Source organism: Sarcophilus harrisii, chromosome 4, assembly GCF_902635505.1.
Source record: "Sarcophilus harrisii chromosome 4, mSarHar1.11, whole genome shotgun sequence".
Lineage (NCBI taxonomy): Eukaryota > Metazoa > Chordata > Mammalia > Dasyuromorphia > Dasyuridae > Sarcophilus > Sarcophilus harrisii.
Window position 1 is genome coordinate 181,462,190 of NC_045429.1, and position 27,826 is coordinate 181,490,015.

At 34.3% G+C, this 27,826-nt stretch overlaps 1 protein-coding gene across 1 annotated transcript in view; it reads right to left on the reverse strand.

Annotated features, from left to right (window-relative positions):
- The window catches only part of SLC35F1 (solute carrier family 35 member F1), a 523,457-nt gene that overhangs the window by 139,572 nt on the left and 356,059 nt on the right, over positions 1–27,826 (reverse strand). The gene's annotated exons all lie outside the window — the stretch shown is intronic.

Sequence of the window (27,826 nt, forward strand, 5' to 3'; positions counted from 1 at the left end):
AAAATCATGGAGGTCATCCTTTCTTATCACATAGTATCATAATCATCTACCAGAACTTGTTCAGTCAATACTCAATTGATGGGCATTCTTGTAATTTCTACTTCCTTGACATTACAGAGAGAGCTGCTATAAATATTTTACAACATTTAGGTTCTTTTCATTTTCCCCTTATCTTCAGAAATAGGCTAAGTAGTGGTTTTGCAGAGTATAGGTAGTTTAATAACTCTTTGGGCATAATTTTAAATTGTTCTCCAAGAACATATTGTTTTTGAGATGACTATTTGATTCCAGATAGAGATGTCCAGTAGGCAATTGATGATGTAGACTGGCACTCGGGAAAAGCGCTAAATATGGAGATTTGATAGTCATATGAATGAGATAATAATTGAAACAGTAGAAGTTAATGAGATTGCTGAAAGAGGAGAAGGCCCAAAGCTGAGCTGTGAGGACTACACACAGAAAGCAGAACCTGGATGTTGATATAATAAAAAACATTGAGAAGCAGATGGATAGAAAGGAAGAAAAGCTGTTCAATTTACATATCAAAAAAATTAAGGGCAGGAGAGATTAAGAAAATGGATAAAAGGTAGATATGTGTAGGACTAGTATATTATAGAAGGTTAGGATTTTAAACCAGATCCTCTGACTCCAAAACCAGTGTTGTTTCCTCTCTATCAAAGGACCAGAAAAGAAAATTTCCTAAAGAAGAGGGTGATTATGGGGATAAAATTTAAATAGCTCAAGAAGGAGGAGGATTAAGAATGTATATTAATTTTATTTTAATAATATTTTGTATTTGCCTTTTTATTGATGTATATTCCTTTAAATAGAATGGAAGCTCCTTGAGGGCTGGGGCTTTTTCAATGTTGTATTTGTATGCCTAAAGCTCACATAGTACCTTAAATGTAGCTCATCCCTTTTTTGTCTTTCATTCTTGAAAAGGGCCATGACATCAGAAAGGTAATGTCATGACTTATAAGTGAATTGGATTTAAGTGAGGGAGGATGTTCAAAGTCACCAGTCTCATTCTCTCCTCTGCAGCCACCTGGGTCCCCTGGCAAGGTATAGATTAAGATGACTGGAGATTCTTAAAGGAGTTAGAGACTTTCACAAATGTCTGTTGAATTAAATTCAGCAAATAAGAGAGACGAGGACAGAGTAGTTTCAGATTAGTATGGAATCTGAAGCCAAGTTGGAAGAGGATCAGAAAGGAGCAGGAGGAAAAATAATGGAACAAGTCCAATCATCTTTTTCTAAGGAATTGACTATAAAAGGGAGGAGAGATCTAGGATAATCACTTGAAGTATGACAGGGTCATGACTTTTTTCTTTTAAAGAATAGGGGAGACCTTAGCAACTTTGTAGATAGCAGAGAAGAATCAGTATATAGGAAAAATTGAAAATGAGATAGAGAAGGGATGATCAAAGAGACCATGCTCTCTAGAGGGAATAGAAAAGCTATGTAAACAAGTTCATTGATTCTGGAGAACATGACTAATCTCATCATTTCACTTGACTTGATTCCCTTGAACAGATGAGGGATACATTTTCCTGAAAATACTTTAACACAGAGCCAGAAGCACACAGAAGAGAAGACCAAGTTGTATACTCAGTTAAAAAAAATTTAAGTTCACTTAAAATCTTCTAGGACCCATAAATAAAAGATTTCTAGGTGGGGAAAAGATTCTGGGAGAAACTAGGCCACCTGGGATATAGAAATGACATATTATAAGTTTGAAGATGTAAGGAAAAAAAGATTTTTACTTATATCTTAAGAGGTTCTAACTTTGGATTAAAATATATATATTATATATATTCATAATCATTTTTGGGTGTGGGGTAATTGGGCTTTTACTCTGAGTACCCAAAATAGAAAGTACTGACAGAACTGTGATCCTTTAATCATTTAAAAATAAGATTGTAGAACCTTGTCATTGTTGAGTTGTTTTTCAGTTGTGTTGGGCACTTTATGACATGATTTGGGGTGTTCTTGAAAAGATACTGGAGTAGTTTGCCATTTTGTTCACTAGCTCATTTTATAAGTGAGGAAACTGAGTCAGATGGTGTTAAGTGACCTCCCCACAATCATACAGCTTTATCTGAAGTTGGATTTGAACTCAGGTCTTCCTGACTCCCGGCCCAGTGCTCTATCCACTGCATAACACAGCTGTCTGTGTAGAACCCAGTTAACAAGAATAATTGGCTAAATAGCTACCAGAAGGTTGGTTGGATTGAGTTCATTCTCTTCAATAGCTATCCTTTGCCTTCTTTCAATCTTTACCTCCTTTCCACTCCCTCCCAATATGGATTGCTGTCACTCCACCCTCTTCAAATAAAGGGAATTTTATATTTCTTGCTATAGGCACAATAAAGAATATGTATTTTGTTAGATATTGTCATATTACATTTATTGAGTTTGATTTAGAGAATAAATTGTTTTTAAAAATGAATAAATTTTGTTAAATTCATTGCTGATACTACATGGTTAATTGCTTATGACCTAAAAAAATGGGAACACTTGTTTAAACTTTGAATCTTACATTCATGATCTATGCTTCTTCACTTAATAGGAACTTATTATGGCAAAATTCTTTCTGAAAATTGACTAGTTGTATATTATTGACTAATTGTATGTTAAAGTGGCTGTACTTATTTTGGGGACCTAACTCTTCTCCTAGCACACAATGTTTTACTTTTTTCTTTATTTTAAGGAAGTATTTCAGCTAAATGGGAAACTAGAGGGAACTATGATACTTAGTGATTTTTTAGTGTTTAAATTCAGTGAAGTAGTCTGGTATAGTAGATAGATTTCAGTCATGGAATTAAGAAGATAGCTTTAAGAACTGCCATTGTCACTTAGCAGTTGTTTAAACATAGGCAAATCACTTACCCTATATTTTCTGCAAGCAACTCTTTGGGACTAATATATGAAGGCACTTACTGGTTATGGCAAACTACATTTTTGGAAGGAATTTAGGCACTGAAAAAATCACTAAGTATCATAGTTCCTTCCAGTTTCCCATTTAATTGACTTCAGATTGACATTCCTCAATAAAATGTTCAACTAATTAATGTTAAGGTTCTTTCCAACTTTTACATTCTGTGATTCTATGTCCTTCTTCCCACATCATACTTTAGTTTAGAATCATTGTCAACTCAAGGGTCAGTTAAGGCATTTTTATATTCTTATATTTCATCTAAGCAAAAATGTGCTTTACCCTCACTATAAGATTTTGTAGTGATGTGCATTCCCCTTATTACAGGTTGGATTTGTAAGATAAGAAGGTCATATTGTTAGCTTTAGTGCCCTGTTATAGATGAACAGATTTTCTAACATGTTTGTCCTGAAACCTGGCATAACCTTTTGTGTCATGTGAGAAAACTGGGCGAAACAAATGTTAAGCTGAGAGCCTGGGGAGGAAAGCAGAAATAGGAAATAACTTTTAACAATACTTGTTTGCTTTTATCTGATATTGAATATCTGCTTAAAATTGGACATATTCAATAAAGGACCACAGAAGAAAATCCTAAACACTAAACACTCTTCTTTCAAAAAGACTGAAAAAGTTATTCTCAAATATTAGAACCATCCATCTTTGTCCTGGAATGAAACTTGATATGTGAGAATGAATATGTAGAAACTAAACCCAAGGCATTTTAGTAAAATACTCATCAAACCAAAAATACTATTTTATGAAACACTTAACAGTAATCTTATTCTTCTGTTCTTTTGTTTCTTGGTGTGATGGAGACAGTCCTTGGTTTTAGAGGGCTATACCACTTGAACTCAAACTCTAGCAAAGTTTTGGGCACAAGCAGGATGACATGCTGTGTCTGTCTTCTGGAGACCAGCCTAGTTAAGTGAGATTGGCCTTCAGATGACACATTTCTTTGGTTATAGCAACTCATGAAGGCCATCAATTAATCAACCAATTGAATCAAAAAGAGTTTATTAAATGTTTATTATATGCCAGGCTGATAGCCCATGAGAATTCTTGAAGTAGTGAAGTGAATAGTAGCAGTTATAGAAATTATGAATGCAACTCTTTCTATAAAAAAGAATTTCTGTTCATGACAAAAAATCATTATAAATTAATTATATACTAAAAGTCTTAAATGAAATATTAGCAAAGAGATTATAGCAATTTATCAGCATGATAATACACTATCACCAAGTGGGATTTATGCCAGTAATGCAGGGCTGGAAAACTATCAATATATCAATAGCCAAATTAACAGAAATCATATGATTATCTCAATATATACAGAAAAAGCATTTGACAAAACACAACACCCATTTCCATTAAAAAACACCCGAGAACATAGCAATAAATGGAGTTTTCTTTAAAATGATAAGTAGTATCTATCTAAAACTAATGGGGATAAGCTAGAAGTATTCCTAATAAGATCAGGGGTGAAATAAGGTTTCCTATTATCACCACTATTATTCAAAATTCTATTAGAAATGTTAGCTTTATCAATAAAAGGAGAAAAATTGAAGGAGATGGTAATGAGGCAATAAAACTATCATTATTTGCAGACAATATGATGGCATATTTAGAGAATCCTAAAGAATCAACTAAAAAACTACATGAAATAATTAACTTTAGCAAAGTTGCAGAATATAAAATAAATTCACAAATTATCAGCATTTCTATATGATATCAACAAAAACTAATAACTGCAGACATTTAAATAATGCTTTAAAGTTTGTAAAATACTTTTATCTTATTGGAAAAATACTTTGTCACAATAAAGTTTTAAGAATTTGTATGTGCTTTTGTAGGTTTACACAGTATATGGAAGACATCATAGTAACCAAATAGCATCTAAGTAACGAGTAAGGCCAATATCAAAAAACATGATACAATCAAGAAGTTTGGTCTACAATCTCTTATTTCTTAATTTTATTTTTTTATTTTCTTTTTCTTTGGCTTATGAGGGTTAAGATATGTAATTTGATTAGTTAGAATGATGAAGAGGAAAAGGTCTCAGAAGACACCTATTTCTTCCTTTCATCAGTTAACTGTGTTATGATTATTAAAATATGTCTATATTCAACAAAACTAAGATACAAAGTAAATTTACTTTAAGCCTCACCTGGAATTGTACTTCAGGATGGCTATTCCTAGAAAGGTGATACTTTCTGTGGGTCAGTTAAATTAGTTACTCAAGAACTCCCTGTGTGTTATTCTGTCTCCCAGCAAGAAAATTCAGGTCCAGATCTGATGGACCTACATAGCTTTAGTTATAGAGAAAGCTGTCATTTTTTGGAATAAATGAGGCAATAATGATAAAAAAAAACCCTTTTTTTTTTCAATGTTGTCTAGATTCTAACTTCTTAAGTTGTGAGTGGTGACCCTATATGGGGTTGTGTAACTGAATATAGAAGTCACAAAAATTAGGCAACAGTAAAAAGTTTCTGAATATTCTATATCCAGCAAAATTAAATATTCTACCAAGATTTAATTCTTTATGTAAAAATAAACATCCATCTCATTAGTATGCAAATTTGCTTTCATTTTTAATAAATGGTAAAATTTAAATATGGCAAAGAATTGTTTTAACATAATTTCTTTATGATTTAGCATTAGTAAATATTTGGTTTGTATATTTATTTTATATAACTATATATCTGGAATTGTGTGAGAATTTCTCAGTGAAAAGGAGTTGCTAGTAGAAAAAAAATTAAGAAATCCTGGTTTAGATTGACTTGACTTTCTAGAATTTTTCTGGTTTGAAGCCAATAAAGAGAATATTAGAATGTATTTGCGCTAATCTTTTTGTTGATGCAGGAATCCTTTCTATCTGGTCACTGACAAATAGACATCCAATGTCTGTAGCTAGAGCATTTCCAGGGAAAGGAAGTACATTACTTTTGTAGCCTTTCTTATTGTTGGACAGCTCCGATCATTAGGCAAATTTCTTGCATATATAGTAATTAGGTAGCACAATAGATAAAAGAACAGACTTGGAGTCAGGGAAGACCTGAGTTCAAATACAGTGTTATACACTAACTGTGTAACCCTAAGAAAATCACTTAATTTCTCCCTTCCTCAGTTTCCTCTTCTATAAAATGGGGATACTAATAACATATAATAAATGAGTTATTTATAAAGTCTTATACAAACACTAGCTAATTTTTGTTGTTGTTATTAATTATTTTTTACTAAACTTGAACCTCTTTCTCTCTCACTCTTGTATCCACTGGCCACAGTTTTACTAACTTTAAAACACTACATAAATATGAGTCATGAGACTTTTTATACTATAATCTGGAGATAAACACATAATAATTACAATATCAGCCTAGGTATGCAAAATATATTGCAATCTTTACATTAGTATATAAATGTTGGCTATTATTTTTATTATTTACATAATTACTAACTTTTATTTTATTTTGTTCTGTCAGGGATAAGTAGAAATTCTGTCTAATTTTTGAAGACAATTACAAAAATTTTGAAGACTTTCTTAGTCTACTAATGGTTAAATATGCCCACTTCATCATCTAACATTGCAGCTCTCTTCTTCCTCTCATCCCTAATTCATATCCACACTGGCTAGCCTTTCTCTGGCTGTCTAGCAAATAAACATTACTACTTACTCAGGCATCTAGATTTAACCTTGGGGGGCACTGAGGTTTCTAGTACTATTGTTTACTCCTTTCCCCCATAAAGCCTGGGGCATACAATCCTCAAATATGTATTTGAAAATAATTTATAAGTATACAAGGGAATGAATGGATTTAAACTTTAGAGTATGATGGCAATGAGTCACCATGGCCAAAGGAGGAAAAAACAATAATGACTTTTGGTTACTGGAAACCTTTCTTGAAGCATTCTTTTCTGGTTCACAGGAATTGCTTCTTCACTTAACTAACCTTTTCTGCATTTCTGTCCCTCTTCACTGTGGCTCCCTCTGATTCTGGTTGAATGAATTATCTCGTACTGATCCAATCTCCAATGATATGCTTAATAAGGGTGGATGAGTATAACATTTTCTCTGGCTTCTTTCTTCTCATCCCTAACTGTCCACTGGTACAGGCTTAAATATTTGCCTCTTCAAGGCACTCCTGTAGTATGACTGATTCACTATAGTACTGTATAGTCAAAAAATAAGATAAGTTTGTTTGGTTGGTCAATCACAGAAGCCCCTTCTTGGTCTAGTTAAAGAAATTCACATCTCTTAAGTGGTTGCAGAATATAAATTCAATTTATATATCAATTATTCAACATGCCAGTATATTAGAATCTCATTATTATTATTATATATTACATGTAATATATCTCAATATTATTAAAATAATAAGATCATGAGTTTACAGTTGAAAAAATCTTCTCTGGTCATTTAATTCAATTCATTTCCTCATTTTAAACATGAGGAAACTAAAAAAAATGAAAGTAATTGACCTGCTCATGGTCACAGGGGCAGTGAGCCGTTTACTAAGAGTGGATCTTAAGTCACATCTACCAGTAGTTTTTGGTACCTTGGAAGATGAAGCAAGTGGCTTTGGCTTGTTTCACGACTGGCTTAAATCCACAACCTTATTCAGATGGATATTTTGGATTTTTGGAGTAGCATGCTTGTATATCATTTATCAATTAGAAAGTTTTAGAAACCAGAATTTCTGATATATATCATTATAATTCTTTAACATTATAATTTTTGTAAGTTTTTGAAAAATAACCAAGATTTGAAAAGAATTAATTGGAAATGTAAGTTCCTTGATTTCTTCCTGCTCTTTTGAGTCTCCTCTTCTGATCATGTTATAATTTCATGTTCCATATGAGAAAAATATGGATTTGTAAGAACCAGTCTAATATAGGTCTGGACCCTGTGGACCCAATTCAAAATGCAGTTTCATTTCTTCTACTGAGAGATACTACACAATACAGGGAACCTTCCACTCTCTTATAAAAGACAACATATTTCAAGAGGATATGCTCATTGCTAACTATTCTTCTAAATATTCTTCCTCTCAAAGAGAATACAAAGATTTCCCATCCAACTTTAGGATTTGGGGATTTTCAAATTGAATTGAAGATTCATTTACCTTTGCCCAGCTACAGATCCCTACTGACAGATGAAAGACCAAAGGATGCACATTCTTTTGCTGAGAGCTTTTACTATTAATGTAATAGTTGAGGTTAGAATTCACAAGTCCTATCATCTGTTACTCTTCATTTCAGTTCATTAAGCACTCTAAAACAAGGTTTGGTCTTGCTGTTTTATGAGTCAAAGGTAAGTGTCCTACATGTGGTTTAAAGTGTTTTATGGAGCTTCCCCAGCGTTGTCCCTCACCCATAAACCCTACAATGGGTTGTTGATACATGAGTTAGGGAGTGAAAACTAGGAAGATACTCTGAGGATTCATCCCTACTAAAATATCTGTAGGAGAACCCAGAAACAGTAGTTAAAAGAGACCTTGGCTCCTCCTTTTCCTATAATAGAATAAATGTAAATTTCTAGAAGGCAAGAACTGTTTTATTTTTGTCTTTGCAATCTCATCACTTTGTGCAAATTCCTTGCACACAATAAATGCTTAATAAATACTTGAGTTAAATGGAACAGATGCATAGAATGAATTGTCATAGGATCCTCTCCTCTTTCACCCTAGGTGCTGTTCTGACTGATAACTATGAAAGTCAGGACATTCCTGTCTTTCCTTCCAAGTGTAACCCTTTCTAGTGATGAGATCCTGGGTAACTAAGAGGGGTTTATCAGAGAAAGCCTGAAGTACTGATAAGATTATGTACTCCTGGAGGCAAGCAGGGAAGAACACTAATGGTAATCAGCTCAGCCTTATAGTTATATGTTTATATCTATATATTTATATACATATATATGTATATAGATACATAGGTAGATATAAGTATTTGTATTTATCTATCCATATGTTGTATATAGTTTTCCAAGACCTCCCACCCCTGTGAAGGTCTTGGGAAACCCCACCTTAATGTTTCCAATCCAAAGTAAAGATGTCAACATCTGAGGTTAAATTTCCCCTATGAATCTGTCCATTGCCTTATGCCATTTTTTGTTGAATCCCTATTAGGGTTAGCCCAACATGGCATTCTGCTTCATGGTGTTTTTCTTCTTCCATCTCTTCCTTCTCTATGCTTCATAGTGTCTTTCTCCTTGTTATAGCTAACTAACTCTAAGGGTGTTAAACTCCTCTATGGATTTAGTCTGCCAGTTAATGGAATACTCCTATCTCCTGGAATATTTTTTTTCTTCTGCTTAATTATGAGTTCCCCTTGGGAACTCATCTTTTTTTAATATTAATTGTTAAAACATTCTTTCCATGCTATCTGCTCTCCCAAATTTATTCCATACTTGCCACTCCTGATGTCTATTTTATCTCTTTATTTTGTCCATAATCTCCTCTCATAAATAAAGGTATATTGTGGCAATGAAAAAGCTATTGTGCATTCTTCATATGTGCCTTGTGCCTTGCACCTTGTACCTCATATTTTGAACTAGGAATTAATACCCTGATCCCATCATTTGATAGCAACATCATCATTAGCAGCCCTTCAGCTTATTATTCTTATTTTTAAAAGTCTAAAAGAACAAATAAAACTATTCTGAACTAAACAGTTTTGGTGGATAACAGCAGCTGATTGCTATGTAAGTGCTCCTGACCAAATTCCATGACTGTGACATGCTAAAGCAGCAGGCAAGCCATCAGTGACAGCCCATCCACCCAGTTTTCATTATAGAGTGTGACTGTGATTTCTTTGAAAATGAAATTGAAAACTCCACAGGAGGACCCAGCAAGAGGAAACTTCTTATGATCAATCAGAACAATAAGTAGGAATCCAAAAAGGACTTGAGATGAGGTGGGGCAAGAGTACAGGGATGGGGATGTTGAGGGCAGTTCATGCATCTATCATGAAGGGTCAGAATGAACAATGCCTAACATCAGACCCTCCAACAATATTACTTTATCTAATATGATCTAGGCAAGCATCCCTTTAGCCTTGCAAGAGCCCATTTTACGTTATCCTAAGAACATCCACAGCCATCTTCATAGAGTCTCTTACTGACAGTTTTTCCTACAAATTTTGGAAGGAACCAGAAACATCTCTCCTTTCTTGGGACATGTGGATGGTTCCTGCTGATTGCCTAGTGCATAATGGGAACACACAGAACCCTGAAGAGTATAGAATTCAATTAAAATATGCTCCAAGATCCTCACATAAACCTTTCAGATTAGAGTTAGTGGGGTGGTGATGAAAGAGAGAATGAAGACAGTTTAGAGACAAATCAATTCATCTGAGCACTCTTCTCCAAGAAGACACTCTAGCTTGCAAATGAGTGAACTACCTCTTCAGGTAGGGCCACTTGTGAGTCTAGCTGCCAGAGCTGGTGTTTAGCTGCACAAATGACTTTTGATAGCTGAGAGCCTACATAATGAGACACTGCTGCTGAAATAAGAAGCACCTGCTCTTAAAGATAATTATCACCTTCGGATCCAGGGCATCTCAGAGCATCTGGCTTCTATGTACAAAGGTGATGGGGGCAGAGGTGAGGATGGACCTCATGCAAGGAAGGGAAGATTAATTGTCTTCACCCAACTTTGAGGATGTGATGTAAGAGTTTGAGCATGATTTGTCTTTGTTGTAATGTCACACACACCAAAAATAACAACAGGAAGCCCCTCAGCATGGCATAAATAGAAATACAAATCTGAGCTTAGCTGTGATCTCTTAAAACAAACAAAAAACTAGCAATAACACCATCACTGCCAAATTTTCTATTCTCTTTTGTTCTTACATCTATTTCCATTTCAGAAGATACCCTCCCTTCTTTTCTCTTTAGCAAGCCATTCTTTAGAGAAAAGAATTTTTTTAAAAAGGGAAAAATCAATTCAGCAATATTAACATAGCATCTGTGTCTGGCACTCTATGAAATATCTCATACCTAGAGTGCCCCATCTCTATAAAGGTAAGAAGGGATATTGTAATTGTTCATTGGTTTCAGTCATGTCTGACTCTTTGTGACCTCATTTGGGTTTTTCTTGGCAAAGATACTGGAGTGGTTTGCCATTTCCTTCTCCATCCTATTTTACAGATGAGGAAACTGAGGCAGGCAGGGTTAAATGCTTTGCCAGGATCACATAGTTAGTATCTGAGATAAGATTTGAACTCAGGAGGAAGAGTTTTCCTGATTCCAGGTCTGGAACCCTATATACTGCAATATATAGTTGCCTATATTAATTTTTTCAATTTTTTCCCCCTCAGAACCAAGCTTAAATCTCTTAAAGAAAATTTGTTTCGTATCTTAGCTTTGTTGAACATAGCCATTAATGACATGGCCAGTCTGTTGAAGGAACATTAAAGTGTCCCCACTTTGTTTCATGGCTAGTGGAACAAATAAAATGTAAGACAAATAAACATAATGAAGCTTGTGTGGCGCTTTCAGTTTTATAAAGTGGTTTCCTTGAGTTTGAATAATGAATAAAACTATGGGTTTAGAGTTGGAGGATTCAGTACCAGCTCGTGATTATGTTTCTTCCTACCTGAGTGAATTTGTCTACTTGTCTACTTGTCTGTCTACTTGTCTACTTGTATGAGCTTCAGTTTTCTTATCTGCAAAATATGGAACTTAGTAGGTTATCTCTATATTCCTTTCTAACTCTGAATCTATTAGATAGGTTATAGAAGTTTCACTGTATTTATATTGAGAGGATATATCTTCTAGGGGAAATATAGCAATAATTTTGAGGTCTCCTGACTTTAGAACGCTATTGTTCTAACTATCTGTTTGTCAATGATTCTAAAGTCTTCTGACCTTTAGAATAGTCCTACAAACATTGTTGCCAGGTAGATCTGTTGATCAGTGATAACCAAGTTCCTGAAACAATGATGAATAGACCACCCCTCAAACCTACCTGTAGGCTTTGGTCAAATCTTGTCCTATAAATCTATATTCTTGCTCTTAGTTCTTTGCTAAATTCTTTTGGAACTTAGCCAGCTTTAATTGGCATTATAATTATAATAAATTCTGCCCCTTGACTTGGAGTTGGATTTAAGCCTGCAAATTCTTTTGAGACATCTCACCACACCAGTCTGCAATCTCAACTTTTTGGGGTCCTTTCTGAACCTCAACAATATTGTAGTCAAGAAAATGGAGAACTAGAGAACTTAAGTGACAACCACAGTTACAGAAGTCTCAAGTATCACAGCATAAACTTATATTAATATTCTTTTTGACTCCAAGTCTATGGAGATCTTCTCAATATGCTATGATGAAATGAAGCATAAAAGTAAAAGGACTCAGCCTTGTCTTATGCAACTAGAGACCAAGAGATGGTGCTCCCCTTGAGAAACCCAGACCTGTAAGGACATAGCAAAGCACCAGATGAATGATAAATGGACAGAATGGGATTTCCTGGTGAATAGGCAGTAACCAAGATCATTATTTCAGTCAAATCATGATTTTCCATTTGGGAATTTCTGTTTTATGGATTAATTCTGTACCAGCATCACCCAATGTCTATCCAATCTCTTTCTTCATATTGCTCAGGAATCACTATAGTTTTCCAGGACCGGGCAGCAAGAATTACTCGGGAAATGCACAAACATATGGGATCCCTCAGGGAGAAAAGGAAAAGGATCAGCTAGCTGGTACTTTAAAAAAAAGTCCTAAGGTACTCTTCTATAGATAATCCAAATAATTCTAGGGCTGGCTGCTTAGCAACACCATCACCCTCCCACCTCTACCTTCCAATCAAACATGTTTTGGCTACATATTATTTATAACATCTCTTCCACAGGGATGTTCATTCTGACTTAACTTCCCTGTCTAAAAATGCACATATGTGGTGGTAAAGGAACTAGTAGAATAGACAGAGATTGGGCCTTAGGGATGATCCTGGCTTGAGCAATTGCAAACTAATTTATATATTAGTGAGAACAAGACAACATTTGGAAAATAAAGCTATAATATGACATAGACCAAAGCCCATTCCAGAAATTATTTATGGATTATCTGAGTTAGCTTTCTTTTAAAAATGAAGTCAGCCCTTGTTCCCCTTTATTCATGTATATAATTAAGAACTGACTCTGGTCACAATTAAGACTGTGGTCTGGCTGCAAAGTAAAAATACCAATAACCATATGTGGAGAGAATTAAAATTCCTCCTACATGTGGCATATGTTTCAACTATAGGCCCAACCAGCAAACATATCAGAAATTATCTCTTGTTAACTGAGTAACTGATTTGTGAAACAAGAGATGCAATGTGTCATAATATGTAGAACAGAAGACTTGGATTCAGGAAGATCTGGATTAAAATTTTGCCTCTGACAGTAAATAGTTGTGTGACCATGGATATATTGCTACATGTGTATATGGTCCCTCATATATATTCCCTCTTTATTCTGCAAATTTATTTATATTTATATATATTATATATATATATATTTATAAAACAAATTTATTCTAATTTATTGTTGTCAAAGAAAAACATGCTGCTAGGAATGCCATAAACTACCATTCCCAATCCCTGTCATTGGGAGAGGCTGAAGCTGGTGAATGAAGTTCTGAGATAGGGCTAAAACCCAGTGGGATGTTTCATTGAGTCCAGCACCAATATGTTGAGCTCAGATGGAGGAAAGGACCAGATTGCCGAAAGAGAAATGAATTGGCCTAGTTCAGAAATGGGATCAGCAGTGGGACTGGGCCATGAGTGACTGCTACACTTCCAACCTCCCAAGACGGGGTGAGCCAGTCTCAAAAACTAAATCAAGTGAAAACAAAAAAGTCAATGGGATGCAAAATCTGATATACAATGAGAAATATTTCATTCTTTTGGTTTACAGTAAGAGGTAAGAAACTTCGGAGAGTAAAGCTGAAGCACCTGTGAGCAATTACACATATTCATCAGTTTCAAGGGCCAGCTTATCATGAGCCCCCACCAATGAAGCTTGTAAAAATTGAAAACACATGTTCATATGCACAAATGACATAATTGGGTTCATGAGCTGATTTAATTGTCTAAATGAGTGTTTTGATGGGAGAGCTCTGTATCAGTCTTATGAAAAATTGGTCCAAGTGTTTACTTGTCACTTTAGTGTATAAGGGTGAATAATATTTCACAAATTAAATTAAGATTTTAGGATAAAATAGTACCCTCCCCCTACCAAAAAAAAAACAAAAAACCAAACAAACAAAAATGCAAGTGAAAGAAAGGAGTCAGTCCAGAGAGCACTATTTCTGTCAGGAGAGTTCTCAATTAAAATACATTTTCCTTCCTATTCTGAATTTGGAGTCATTTTGGATGCAACAGATTTTAGGATCAGGAAAAAAGCCTTAAATTTAAAGCTGCTTTTATCTTATCTACAAGTTTATTAGAATAAAGCCGTGACAAACTCACTGCCAGTCAGTTAGGGGCTCTCCTAGTGGGGAACCAGCTGTTTTAGAAAATGTCCTTTTCAAATGTAAAATAGGTTCCCTCCCCTACTTTCCCCCCCTTTCCAGCCCTTCCTGCTGTAAGCTGACAATTTAAAGTCTCCACAATTCAACTGTGAGCTCCTACATGGACATTTATAAGAACACTGGCAGACTCATGGTTTTTATTCAAGTCAGAGCCTCATTTAAGCGAGAAGATGCATTTTAAAAATTCAGAAATCCAGAGCTCTGTATTTTTACATTTTGTTTCATCTCCTCCCCCTTCCCTCTTGCCACCATCCTACTTCCCCCCAGACTTAATATTAACCAAGCTGTTCATCCTAATGCTTCACTGAACTTTAGCAGATTGTGGCCATGAGAGTACAAAATTTTTTCACCTCCTTCCTCACTGGCCTTTTGGAAGTTAATATTACTTTCAAGAAGGTAGAAACAATCTCAGAAGGATAGAAATGGAGATCAAAATAAAATTTTTAGGAAAATTGTTTTCATTTTATTGAATGGAAATGTGGAAACCCACAAAACCAGTTGGCACTTGGTGCTTAGGGTCGGGATCCATTTTAAAGTTCTACATCACATTAAAGAGTTTATTGCTTAATTTGATGTTGGTTACACAGAATAGTGTGATCAGAGCCAATCTCTATTAAATGCTTGGGTGGAAGCCTACTGTGCTCAATGGTTTGCACATAATAGCAATAGAAAATACTATACAACAGCTCCAGAAGACAAAATCATTTCAGTTCCATTCAACAAACATTCATTAAAATTCATATTAGGAGCAAGACTACATACTAAGCACCCAGGTTGCAAAGAAAAAGCCCCTCTTCCCCCCGAAAATGAAATAATCCCTACCCTCAGGGAGTTTGCATTTCTAGGAATTTATGGTTCTGTTCTTGTAACGAAGAAAGGAAGAGCTAGAGTAATGACTTGTGCCTACCTGTCCACAGATGGTGGGTGAATGATAGACTTGGAGGAAAAAGAGCTTCTCAGTTGGCTGTAACAAAAACTATTTTTAACTGTCAGTGGAGAAAAACTTGTTTTATGGCATGCGGTGCATTTAGCTGAATATGCTACATAAAATGGAAATGACTCATTAGGGTCTGTGCTGTGAGTGGGATGGAAGACAGGGTTATCACATTATTCCTTAGAGAGATGTTTCATCAGGCATCTTTTGAAGTCTCAGCATGGGCACTGCCACCCACATAACTAGGGAAAACCTGATCAAGGTTCTGCTGAGTGCAGTGGGGTGGAACCAAAAATAAATCCAAGTGTAGGCTTGTTTCTCAGAGGAAAAATAAGCTACTTGACCAAAAGGAGAAGTATTGCTTCTGAAATTCAAGCCAACTCAAATAAACTTTTCTACCCTTCTATTTTGATCAGAGTACACCATTCTCATTTCTTGGTACCATAGATTGTTGCCATTGATTGCTGGTGCCACATTTCTGGAAAAGTTGGGAAAGTAACAAAAGACATCAAGGGAGGAAAGTTATAAGATGATAGGATACAGCATAAAATGTCAGAGAAAAGGGACTTGATGAATTATTAAGTACTCATTTTTGCAGATAAAGTAACTGAGGGACATGAAGACAAAGTCATTTACCAAACATCATAGAATTAAAAATCACAGAATTTGTGAGGCAAGGAAGATTTATCCAAATCTGAGGAAAAAAACCAATTCTTTCTACAACATCTCTGACAAGTCATCCAGTGATTGAATGTGAGGGGGTGAGGAGAAGAATAAGTTGAGTTGACTCTGACAGTTGAAATTCAGAGCACCAGTAGTGAGAAAATCCTAGGTTTATATTTTAGAAGAAAATGGAATTTTCCTCGTTAGACCATCTGAGAGAATGGGGGTTGAGACTTTGAATGTACAAGAAAGGAGCTGTCACAGTAAAAAGTGGACCCTAGAGTAGGAACTGCGACATCACAGAAAATATCTGTTCAAACCAGCTTTGGAAATAGCATAAACCTTTGGGAACCTGGCTTTGATTCAAGTCATCTGAAAAACTCATTTCTCATCAAAGGCTATTAGTCAGCCTGTAGGCAGATGGAAGGAATTGATCACCAGATTGAAAAAAATGAAAACTTTATTTTGAAGACTGTCAGAGGCCTCTTGGAAGGAAAAGATATTTAGTCTCAACTGATTTTCTGGCACTTAGTACTCAAAATTTATTCCAGTGGTTAAGTGAGGCCTACTGATGAATTTGTGATATTTATCTTTGATATTAAAGCTAATGATGATATTCATATGAAATGTTTCTTCTATTCTTTGTTTTTTTCTAAGTAAAATTTCCAGTTGCTCTAAAAATCTAGCATGAATCTCTATGATATTAATGCTTTTAAAAATAGCTACCATTTGCATATTGCTTTAAGATTTGAAAAATATTTTAAAATATTGTCTCATCTTATCCTCACAACAACCCTGGGAAGTAAATGATATTATTATCCCCATTTGACAGATGAGGAAACCGAGACAGTTAAGTAATTTGTCCAGAGTCACACAACATTAGCATCTATGGAGGGATTTGAACTCAGGTTTCCCTGTCTTCAGGTCCAACATTCTCTTACTGTGCTATCTTATTAAAACACTTTCTTCATTTCTTAACATAATTGTGTGGGTCATTTTTTCTGTTTTTTCATCACAAGCATAGACTAGGTTCTAAATAATTAGAATTTAATGAGAAGCAAATGTTTGAAAGAAACTTTCTGAAAGATTTTTCAGGGACATCAGTATTTAATATGAAAACTGGATGTTTCAGTTGTTCTGTCCATGTTCCTTCCATTTCTAAGCCCTTCTTTTTGCTACAAAATATTTCCCCCTCACAGGTTTACAAGCTGTTTCAATAATGTCTATTAATATGCAGAAGGGAGCCCATTTCTAATGCATTTCATTTGGAAGAAATATAATTTACATAATATATTTATATAATTTATATGATAAATTATATTAAAAATATGGATACATACACACATATATGCAAGCATTCTATTGCTTCTATATCTTTAGCATATTTTGCATATACATCAAAGTTCTTAGCCTCTAGTGTCTATCCTCTGTCATATGTCATAAGCCGGCTAGTAGTAATTTTTGCAGCTGGGGAAAACAACCCCAATATTGCTGCTGGTGGTGAGTGTTTTAAGACCACTGGAATTACTATGATGGATGACACCCATTTGCTAAATAGAGCTCCTTTTTTGGCGATACAGTTTGGAAGGAGGTGTTCAAAAAGCTTTGGAGTCAGGCCAAAGAGCTGTTCTTACCAGCCCAAGTATTTCCAAAGGACAAAAATATGCTCTATTTCATCTAACTGTACAATAAAGCTGTGAGAATAACAAAGAAGTTGGAGTAGAAAAAGCTGTAGGATGAAATGTTAAACTTATACAATAAAAAGCTTTGATGGTAACTTTGTATTATTAGCTTTGGACAAGTCTACAACGCCCAACTGGATGCTTTATAGGTTTAGTTTTTTAAAATGTATGTTAAAAATATGTAGAAACAATAATAAAATTGTACAATGTGGAAATGAACAAAGCAAAATTTCTAAGCCTATTTTTCATCATTAGCATTTTCTTAGGAAATATTATGCATTAGAAAATGTGATGTTCATTAGATGTTTTTTTAATTCCCTGCAGTAGATTAAACTGAATAGGGAGTAAAAAGCTAAAGAAAACATAAGTATTCAACTCTCAACCAACACACGGCAAACTACAGGAAAACAACAATAACAACAACAAAAGCAAAACCTAGAAAATACTCATAATCCTGTTTTGAAGTCAGAAGGCTTTAGGAACTTTTAAATCCTTTTAAAGATTGATATCACCAGAGAATTATAGTTTTGGGAGAGATCTTAAGTGACTTATTCATCCCCTTGCCTTAAGTTTCTACAGTACTGAAGAGTGCTGGATTCATAATAAGATTTGGCTTTAAATCCCAAGCCTGATATTTTTGAGTTGTATGAGTAAGTCCTTTAAACTCTCCAATCCCTAGTTTCTTCATCTGGGAAATGGGGATAATAATATTATTTCTACTTACTTTCAAAGACTATTTGAGGAAAATGCTCTATTAAAGGTTTCATATAAATATGAGTCATTCTTGTTACCGCTTTAAGTCTGCCTAAGAACTTACTTCTTACTTAGGCAGCAATGTTCAATCACTTTCAGTGTCTTGAAAGTCTTTTACATATCTAACTTTTAAATCTTCATACTGCAAAGTGAATATTGTGTTGTATATATTGTGGACATGAAAAACACTTAGTATTGAGTTTTTCATTTGCAAAATGAACTGGAAAAGGAAATGGCAAACCATCTCACTAACTTTCCAAGAAAACCCCAAATGAGGTCACAAAGAGTTAGACATGATGAAATGACTCAACAACAACAACAACAACAACAAAACAATTCTAAAAATGGTTCTGATCTCTATTTAATCTAGCATTGTAAAATGGTGTTGGAAACTATGCCTCAAAAAAGGCTCAGGTGATACCCAGAACACATTGCTCAATGCCCAATTCAAACATTTGTACAGCTCAACTTCTTCTCCAAAAGACCATGACTTAATAGGATTTTTGGAAATAAAAATATATTTTATGTTGTCTATTGGTTATTTAGAAATAGACTGATGTGCTAATTCTGTTGAAATATATTGTTATAAATTATTCTTATCTATAGAAGGCAGATAGTATTATATTGATGCTTTAATTAAGATAGCCAGAGCCACTGGAATATTTAAGTACTTATTTTGTGTAAATTGAGAGGAAGAGTTGCTTGGGTAAGCTCCCCAATGGACTGAATATACACAACAGACCCTTAGATGAATGATAGATAGGATAGAAAGATGGTTAGCTGGTGTTTTTAAGGAAATGTAAGCACACATGCATAGAACAACTCACTTATTTGACTTAGGAGTTCAATGGTGTAGTGAATTTCTGATGAAGAAATTCATTCTAACAATGCTGAGTAGCAAAAATTCTAAAATGCAAAGTTTTTGAAAATTGCATAGGACACTGACAGGTTAAGGGATTTAACTAGGGATACACAGCCACATATGAAAGAGGTGGAATTTGAACCTGTCTTCCTGGCATTATGCCAATACATCTTTAATAATTTCATGAGTGTGCAAGTAGACAAAATTCCATACCCACTCATCAAAACCAATACATAGTAAGATGAGACTTCTGAATTAACATAAATACTAAAAATACTAAGGCTACTCTCCTCTCGACATTCACTTTGTCCTCTGTACAAATTTAGTTCAGTTTATCACATTATGAAAAGATAAGTTAGAGTACTATGGCTTAACCAAGAGAGAATACATAGTATCCTAAAAGTCTTAATACTGTTTTAAGCTTTAGCAGTTGAAAACAGCAAGAAGATTTTTTTTTGATCATCCTGTAAAATGGAACCATCACTTTCCCTAAGCTTAAATCAACTGAAGAAAGGCCAAACACATTTGCACTAGGTGAGAGAAATAAAACTAAACTGGGATTAAATATCCCCAAGAGTAATCTACATGAGATAAAAAGAGATTGGGCTATATGAATGATTCATGTACATTCATATAAAAGTCATAGTTTAAATGCTTCTGATGTTTATTTAAAAAGCGATACACCAAAAATTCCTCATAGTTTTATATTTCAACAAAATCACTATAAATTCCCCCAATGAATGGAAATGGAGGAAGAAGGGTAGAGAAAGATCTCTCTGTGAGCATGTACACACACAAAAACATACATCTATCCCTATCTATATATTAGTGTTGAAAGGGACCTAAAAGGCCATCTTTCTAACCTAAAATTCTCTCAACAATAAGAAATAAGTAGTCATTTAACATTTACTCCACTGAAGGGAAATCCACAACCTCTTGAGGCAATTACACTTTTAGAAAGCTCTAACAAATCTTTACATCAAGGCAAAACCTCTCTCTCTATAATCTCCCCTCACTGCTCTTAATTCTGTTCTTTGGGACAAGCAGAAGAAGTCAAAACTGTGAAGACAGCTTTCAAGTCTTCCTCAGAGGCAACCTCTCTAAGATAGATATATCAGTTTTCTTCAATTGAATGGCATGGTCTTTGGTGTCATAACCACGATGGATGATATTCTCTAGACCTACTTTAGTTTTCTGAATTCAACTTTTGTTATCACATTTTGGGAAGGATAATAATAATTTAAATGTGATCCTATCTCTTCTATGGATATAGCTCTTACTTCCAATATAGTTTTTAAAAAGTATATTTTCTTATTCTTAGGATTCATCACCAGTCTTGATTTCATTTGACATTGTTCTTAAAAGATAATTATTCTTTTGTTTTCATTCTCTGTTACCTACCTTTGCCTCCATCTACTATATATATGTTTTCCCCCCTCCATTTTAGAGATATAATATATTGAAATATCTGATAGTTTGACATTTTTATAATTTTGTATCTAAGATAATAGAACAAAATATCATTTGATAGACAATATCCACAATTCAGTTTTTTAATTTTATACATTTAAAAAGTGTCAGCTCCAGCTACTCTAGAAATGATAGTACCCAAATAAAAAGGATTCATGGAAGAACAAATTTTCCAAAAATAAAGACTTCTAAAAACATGCAGTTTGATACATATGATAACACTATATTTTTAGAATGGGGGGAAAGGCATTCAGAATCCAAGACAGAGCAATTAAACATCTTTCAAGCCAAAGAAAAATTCAAACTATGCAGTCAGTTAATCAATAAACATTTAGAAACAGTACTTGGTACACAGGAGACACTGTATTAAACACTGAGAGTACAAAGAAAGACAGAAAACAGTCCCTGATTTCAAGGAACTAACAGCCTAATTGGGAAGACAACTTGAAAATTATTACATTCAAAAAATGCTATATACAGATAAATTGTAAATAATCAACAGAGGGAAGGTACTAGAATTAAGAGAAATAATGAAAGGCTTTTTGTAGGAGGTGGAATTTTACAAGCTAGGGAAGCCAGGAGTTTGAGATGAAGAGAGAAAGCTTTCCAGGAAAGAGGGAATTCAAATATTCTACTTCCTTCATTTTTAAGTGTTTCTTGTAACTATGAAGTTTAAGCACTTACTAGGAAAAAATAATATAAATATTCCTTGGAGTGGGAAGTTAAGGATATACTTGCAAGTACCTTGAAAATTATATATGGTTCATTGCAGAATAATTCTTTTCATTCTCTCAATCATTCTAGGAAATCCTGATTCAGTGGGATAGGAAAGTTACCAAATGCAGAGATGAAATCTGTCCAAAATAGCAAAAGAATAAAGGAAACTTGCTATAATGGATCAATTTCTTTTAGAACTGATTTTATTATTGTTGAGGCAATATTTCAATTAGAACTTTTATACTAATAAATTACAATATACTACAAATACTAGGAGTATAGTATTTACTTTATTTTCACATTTAGAGGATTGTGGAAACCTTCACTATTTCATTCAACAAACATTTATAAAGCATGTATAAAAAAGGCCAAAAGAGGACATTACAAAGATGAATAAGACATCAAATAAACCTCAAATATATCAGCTACTTTAGTAAATCAGTCCCTCCCTAATTTCTCTAGTTCTAAGTTCTCTAGTCCATAGGCCAAATGGGCTGATTACTTGATCAAAAATTATTTGGCCATGATGATCCCTGAGACTACTGTTCTCTAGTCCCATACACTCATATTGCCAGGAGGTATACAACTTTTTTTTTTTTTATCATAAGTCTTCTCAAATTATCTGGAATCATTGTCTTCAGCAAAGTGGCCAAATTTTTCATTGTTGATCATCATTGCAACATTGCTATTTCTGTGCGGAACAATCTCCAAGTCCTCATTTTATTTTGCTTCAGTTCATATATGATTCTCCATATACTACTCTCTTACTAATATTCAATATCTACTTCTCTACTAGTTCAATATCTATCTCTTTAATATTCAATATCTACCTCTCCATTAGTTCTACTCTCTATAGATATGCCCAGGTCTCCTGCTTCTTCAACAAACCTTTACTTAATCTTCTCTACTAGCTATTTATTATGCTTTATCTTTCCTCCATTTTGTAGATACTCCTTTGGAAGGACATTTATAATTGGTGCCTCTATTTTCTTTCCTAATGCTCTCTTCTTTATTCTCTGAAGTCTAATTTCTGACCTCATCATTCAGCTGAAACTATCTCTATAAATTACCACTGATCTCTTAATTATCAAATCTAATGGTCTTTTTCAATCCCCACCTTTCTTTCTCTACAGTCTTTGACACTGTATAACTAGAAGGTATTATTTTTAATATTTCTCTCATTCTTTTTAGTTAGGAAGAGCTAGCAATAGAAAAATTTTCATGGTACTGTTCTCTTCTAGTTTTCCTCCCACCTTTCTAATCACTTCTCAGTCTCCTTAGCTGGATTTTCATTTAGTTCATACCTGTTAATTTTGGGGGTCCTCCAAAGTTCTGTTCTGGACCCTCTTTTCTTTTCCCCTTCATACCACCTCCCTGGGTTATCTTATTACATCCAATGGATTTAATTATAATTTATATGCAAATGATTCTAATATCTCTTTATCCAGCCCTAACTTATTATTTGACCTCCACTCTCATATCTTAAATCACTTATTGGTCATTTGGAACTAGATAGCCTTTTGGCATCTCAACATGTCCAAAACTGAACTAGTTATCTTCCCCTTCAAATCCTCCTGTATTCCTCATGTTATTCCACCATCTTAAGTCATCCAGGCTCAAAATCTCAGTGGTATCCTTGACTCCTCATTTATTCTCTGATCGTCCATGACAAATGCTGTTGATTTTACCTTTGCAAAATCTCTCTTATGTGCCCTCCTTCTTCCCTCTCATACTGTTCCAACCTTGTGGCAAGGCCCTTCTCACCCCATTTCTGGACTTTAGTCTCCTTTCCTGCTCTCAAGTTGATGTTCTAAAGGCATCTGTCCCTCTCATTCAATAAACTCCAACAAATCCCCATTACCTTCAGGATCAAACAAAAAAATCTATTTGTCTTTGAAAGTCCTTTATAGTTTGCCACTCTTCCTTCCCCTCCCTCTCTATTTCCTGGACTCCTCTTCTCTATCTTTCTTGGTTCTTGCACAAGAAACTCTTATCTCTTGATTTTGTGAATTTTCCTTTTCTGTCTTCATGGTTGGCATTCTCTCAGTCTTTATTTCTTCCTCCTGAAACCTTCCTACCTTCCTTTAAGTTTCATTTAAAATTCCACCTCCTACAAAAAGTGGTTTCCATTTGTCCTTAATGCTGGTGCCATTCTTCTGAGATTATCTTCAATTATATGTATATATATATATATATATATATATATATATATATATGTCTGTGTGTATCTATTAATCTTATTTTACATAGTTGTTTACATCTTGACTCTTTTCATTAGATTGTAAGCTTCTTGAGGAAAAAAGATTGTTTTTCCCTTTCTTTGTATCTGGCACACAGTGGATTCAAATTAAATGCTTGTTGACTTGACTTATTCTCAAGAAGTTCTAATTATAACTTAGGAAAACAACAAACTATATATAAGAATACAGAGCCAGAGAAGATAGAAAGAATTTAAGACTTAAAATTTCCTCATTGGGACATATGATGGTGCAGGGGTCATAAGGATACCTATTCTGGTTAGATGATAGTGCTTAAAGCACTTAAACTTAAGGGTTTTAATGTTGTAATGTATTCCTCTGTTCTCAAGCAAACTATTAAAGAGTCAAAGAAAAAATATACATAAATATGTTCACACATATGTACATATGCATTATATATTTAAGAAACAGGTTAAAGGAAGGAAGGAAATAAGCATTTATTAAGTATCTACTATGTGTGTCAGGTATTATGCTAAGTGCTTACAAATATAATCTTATCATAGGCTCATAACAATAGAGGGGAGGTAAGTACTATTATTATCCTTATTTTACAATTGAGGAAGTGAAGATAGATGTAAGTCAAATGACATGTACAGCTCATTAGAAAAACAACTGATCTGGAAACTAGATCCAGGAGAGATATTTTTAAAATTATTGGTCTATCTGAAAGTCATGATAAAAAAAGAGCCTGGACATCATATATAAAAAAATTATCGAGGAAAACTGTTCTAATATTCTACAGCCAGCGTGTAAAAATAGAAATGGAAATAACCACCTTCTAAAAGAGATCCCAAAATGAAAACTCCCAGCAATATTATAACCAAATTCCAGAACTCCCAGGTCAAGGAGAAAATATTGCACACATCCAGAAAGGAACAATTTAAGTACAGTGGAGCTACAGTCAGGATAACGCAAGTCTGAGCAGCTTCTACAGTAAAGAACCAGAGAGTTTGGAATATGATATTCTGAAGAGCAATGGGGCCAGAACTGCAACCAAGAATCATCTAACCACCAAAACTAAGTATACTTCTTCAGAGGAAAAAGTGGTCATTTAATGAAATAGAGGATTTTCAAGCATCACTCATGATGAAAAGACCAGAGCTGAATGGAAAATTTGATTTTCAAATGCAGGACTCTGGAGAAGTATAAGGAGATAATCAGGAAAATGATAACATAAGTTTATATTCTTAAATAGGAATCCTAAATAGGAGGATGATACATGTAACTCACTATAACTTTTTCATTATTGTGGCAGTTAAAAGGAGTATATATAAACAAAGAACACAGATGTGAGTTGAATATGAAGGGATAATATTTTTTAAATAAGATGAAAGTAATGGGTGAGAGAGGAATGTATTGGGAGAAAGGGAAAGGGAGAAGTGGAATGGTACAAATTATCTGCCATTAAAAAAGAGGCAAGAAAAAAAGCCTTTCAGTGGAAGGGAAGAGAGGGAGGAGAGAAGGAATGAGTATATTTTACTCTTATCAGAATTAGCGCAAAGAGGAAATAACATACATACTTAATAGGGGTATAGAAATCTATCTTACCCTTCAGGAAAATAAGAGGTGAATGGGATATGGGTAGAAGAGTAATGAAAAAGAGGGCATTTAAGGGGAGGGAATAGTCAGTACCAAAACAGTTTTGAGGAGGGACAGGGTGAAAGGAGAGAGAGAGAATAAATAGGAGGAAATAGTTATCAATAGTAATTGTAAAAAAAGAATTTCAAGGCAAATTTCTCTGATAAGGCCTCATTTCTCAAACATAGAGGTAACTCAGCCAAACTCATAAAAACAGAGTCATATCCCAATTGATAAATGATCAAAAGATTATATCTGTGACCAAAGGGCTATAAATTCATGCATATCCTTTGACTTAACAACATCACTATTATGTATGATTACGTAAAGAGATTTTTTAAAAACGGGAAATGAAATATATGTACAAAAATATTCATAGTAGCTCTCTTCTCACTGGAAATTGAGGGGATGACTATCCATTGGGAAATGACTCAGTAAACTATGGTATATATTTGTTATGGGATATTATTGTTCTATGGGAAATGATGAGCAGGATTCTCTCAGAGGAAAAAAAAAAACAAAGTCCTCTACGCACTCAAGCAAAGTGAAATGTACTATATACAAAATAATAGAAAAGTTTTGGGATGACCAATTGTAAATTATTTTGCTATCTCTATAGTATAATCATCCACATCTACTCTGAAAGACTTATGATGAAAAATCCTATCCATATCCAGAGAAGGAACTGATCCTGTCTGAATACAGATTGAAGCATTTTCTCTTTATCTTTTTTTCTTTAAACTTAATTTTTCTTGAGAATTTTTATTTTCATTAGGGTGGAAGATCTGTTTTCTTTCATGACGACTTTTATAGAAATGTTTTGCATAATTGCAATGTTTCTTAATTGTGGGTGGGGATAAGAGAAAAAATCTAGAACTCAAAAATTCTAAAAGCAAATGTTAAAAAAATTGTTTTGAATGTAACTGGGGAAAATATTAAATAAATAAAATAAATGATCTTCCAGGTCACATAGCTAGTGCTTTCTTATTTCCATGTGAACCTTCAGGCTGCTAAGTTCCCACTCCAGCTAGGCCACAATAATTACTGTTCAGACTGATGCTCAAACTGTTTCCAACTTGGGAAGCTCTTCTAATGGTTGCATTATATTGGTATAGCCTTTAAGAACCAGTGGTTACCTCCACATTACAATGAAGCATAAGTACAGAATGGCATATTAAAAAGATAGAAAACTGAGTCATGATAAATTTCATGCCTATAATGACAGAATGAATAAATAGTAGAGCGTACATTACAATTCAATTTTACTCTTCAATTTCTTATTTCAGTTATCTTAGTTAAGATGTCTGGCTAGACTGATTCAAAATCTTTTGAACCTAATTCCATATCAATTTCTTTCAGAAGGAGAGAAGATAAACACAAATGCCAATGAACTTCTTTCTTCTGTGGTCTTTGGCACTAATAAAAATGACATGAAGATCAGGAAAGGAAAGATATAAAAAACCCCAAGCTCCATAAAGTACAGTTATGGGCAGAATGTTCTTGATTTACTAACCCGAACTATAAGTAGCCTGATTTCTACTTTTTTCAGGACTAGAACATGAAGGAAAAAATCCTTCGGAGATGAAAATTTACATATCTTCCTCAACCTTTCTATCTAATGACCTATAAAGGGAAAAGTTGAAAGATGTTGGGAGTTTTTCAATTTTTTTTTTTTTTGGTATGGAGATTCAGATGGAGTTCTACAGAGTCAGGTGTCCTAGTTTACATGATGCCCTAAAGCATTATTACTGATGTCATTTATGGGATGACAAGCTGTGCCTCTTGCAATAAAGCATGGTGATGCTGGGGTAGTATTAATAGCCCTACTAATTACATTGCTATAAAAGGTTTATGATCAGTATAAATTTCCACACGATTACTCTGGTGCTGTGGAAGTGGCATTTTTCCAAAGGGGACTCATTTGTTTTCTCCTCCTTGCACTAATTCACACAGAGAAGAAAACTAAATTAAATAAAGGAAGGTGAGGAGGGAGGCTATGGGATCATTGGCCAATGAAAGCTTTGCTATGCCCAGAGCATACTAGGTGAGAGATCACTGCCACTTCAGGTTCCTACTTTATGATGAAGAAAAGTGAATGTAGACTTTAAAAAAATAAGATCAGTGATTTCACTGGGGATTGATTATAGGGAATTTCTGGAAAGAAAACTCCTTCCATGGATGCACATCAGCAATTAAAATGTAATTTAGAAAGTTGCCAATAGCAGTGTATAGTTCAGAATCAGAGACAGTACTCAAAGTAAAATGTCCCTAGGTTTCTAAGTCTTGTTCTATCACTACAGATTTTTGTCTCTTTAAAATAGCATTGTCACTTTAAATGTCCTTGCTATTATTGCATTAATGGTGTTTCTTCAGTGGTAAGAGATTTCAGGGAAAATACTCCCTTAGGACCAAACAGTGCTGTCAGCATAGATATTTTAAGCCCACATCATCTATACTACATG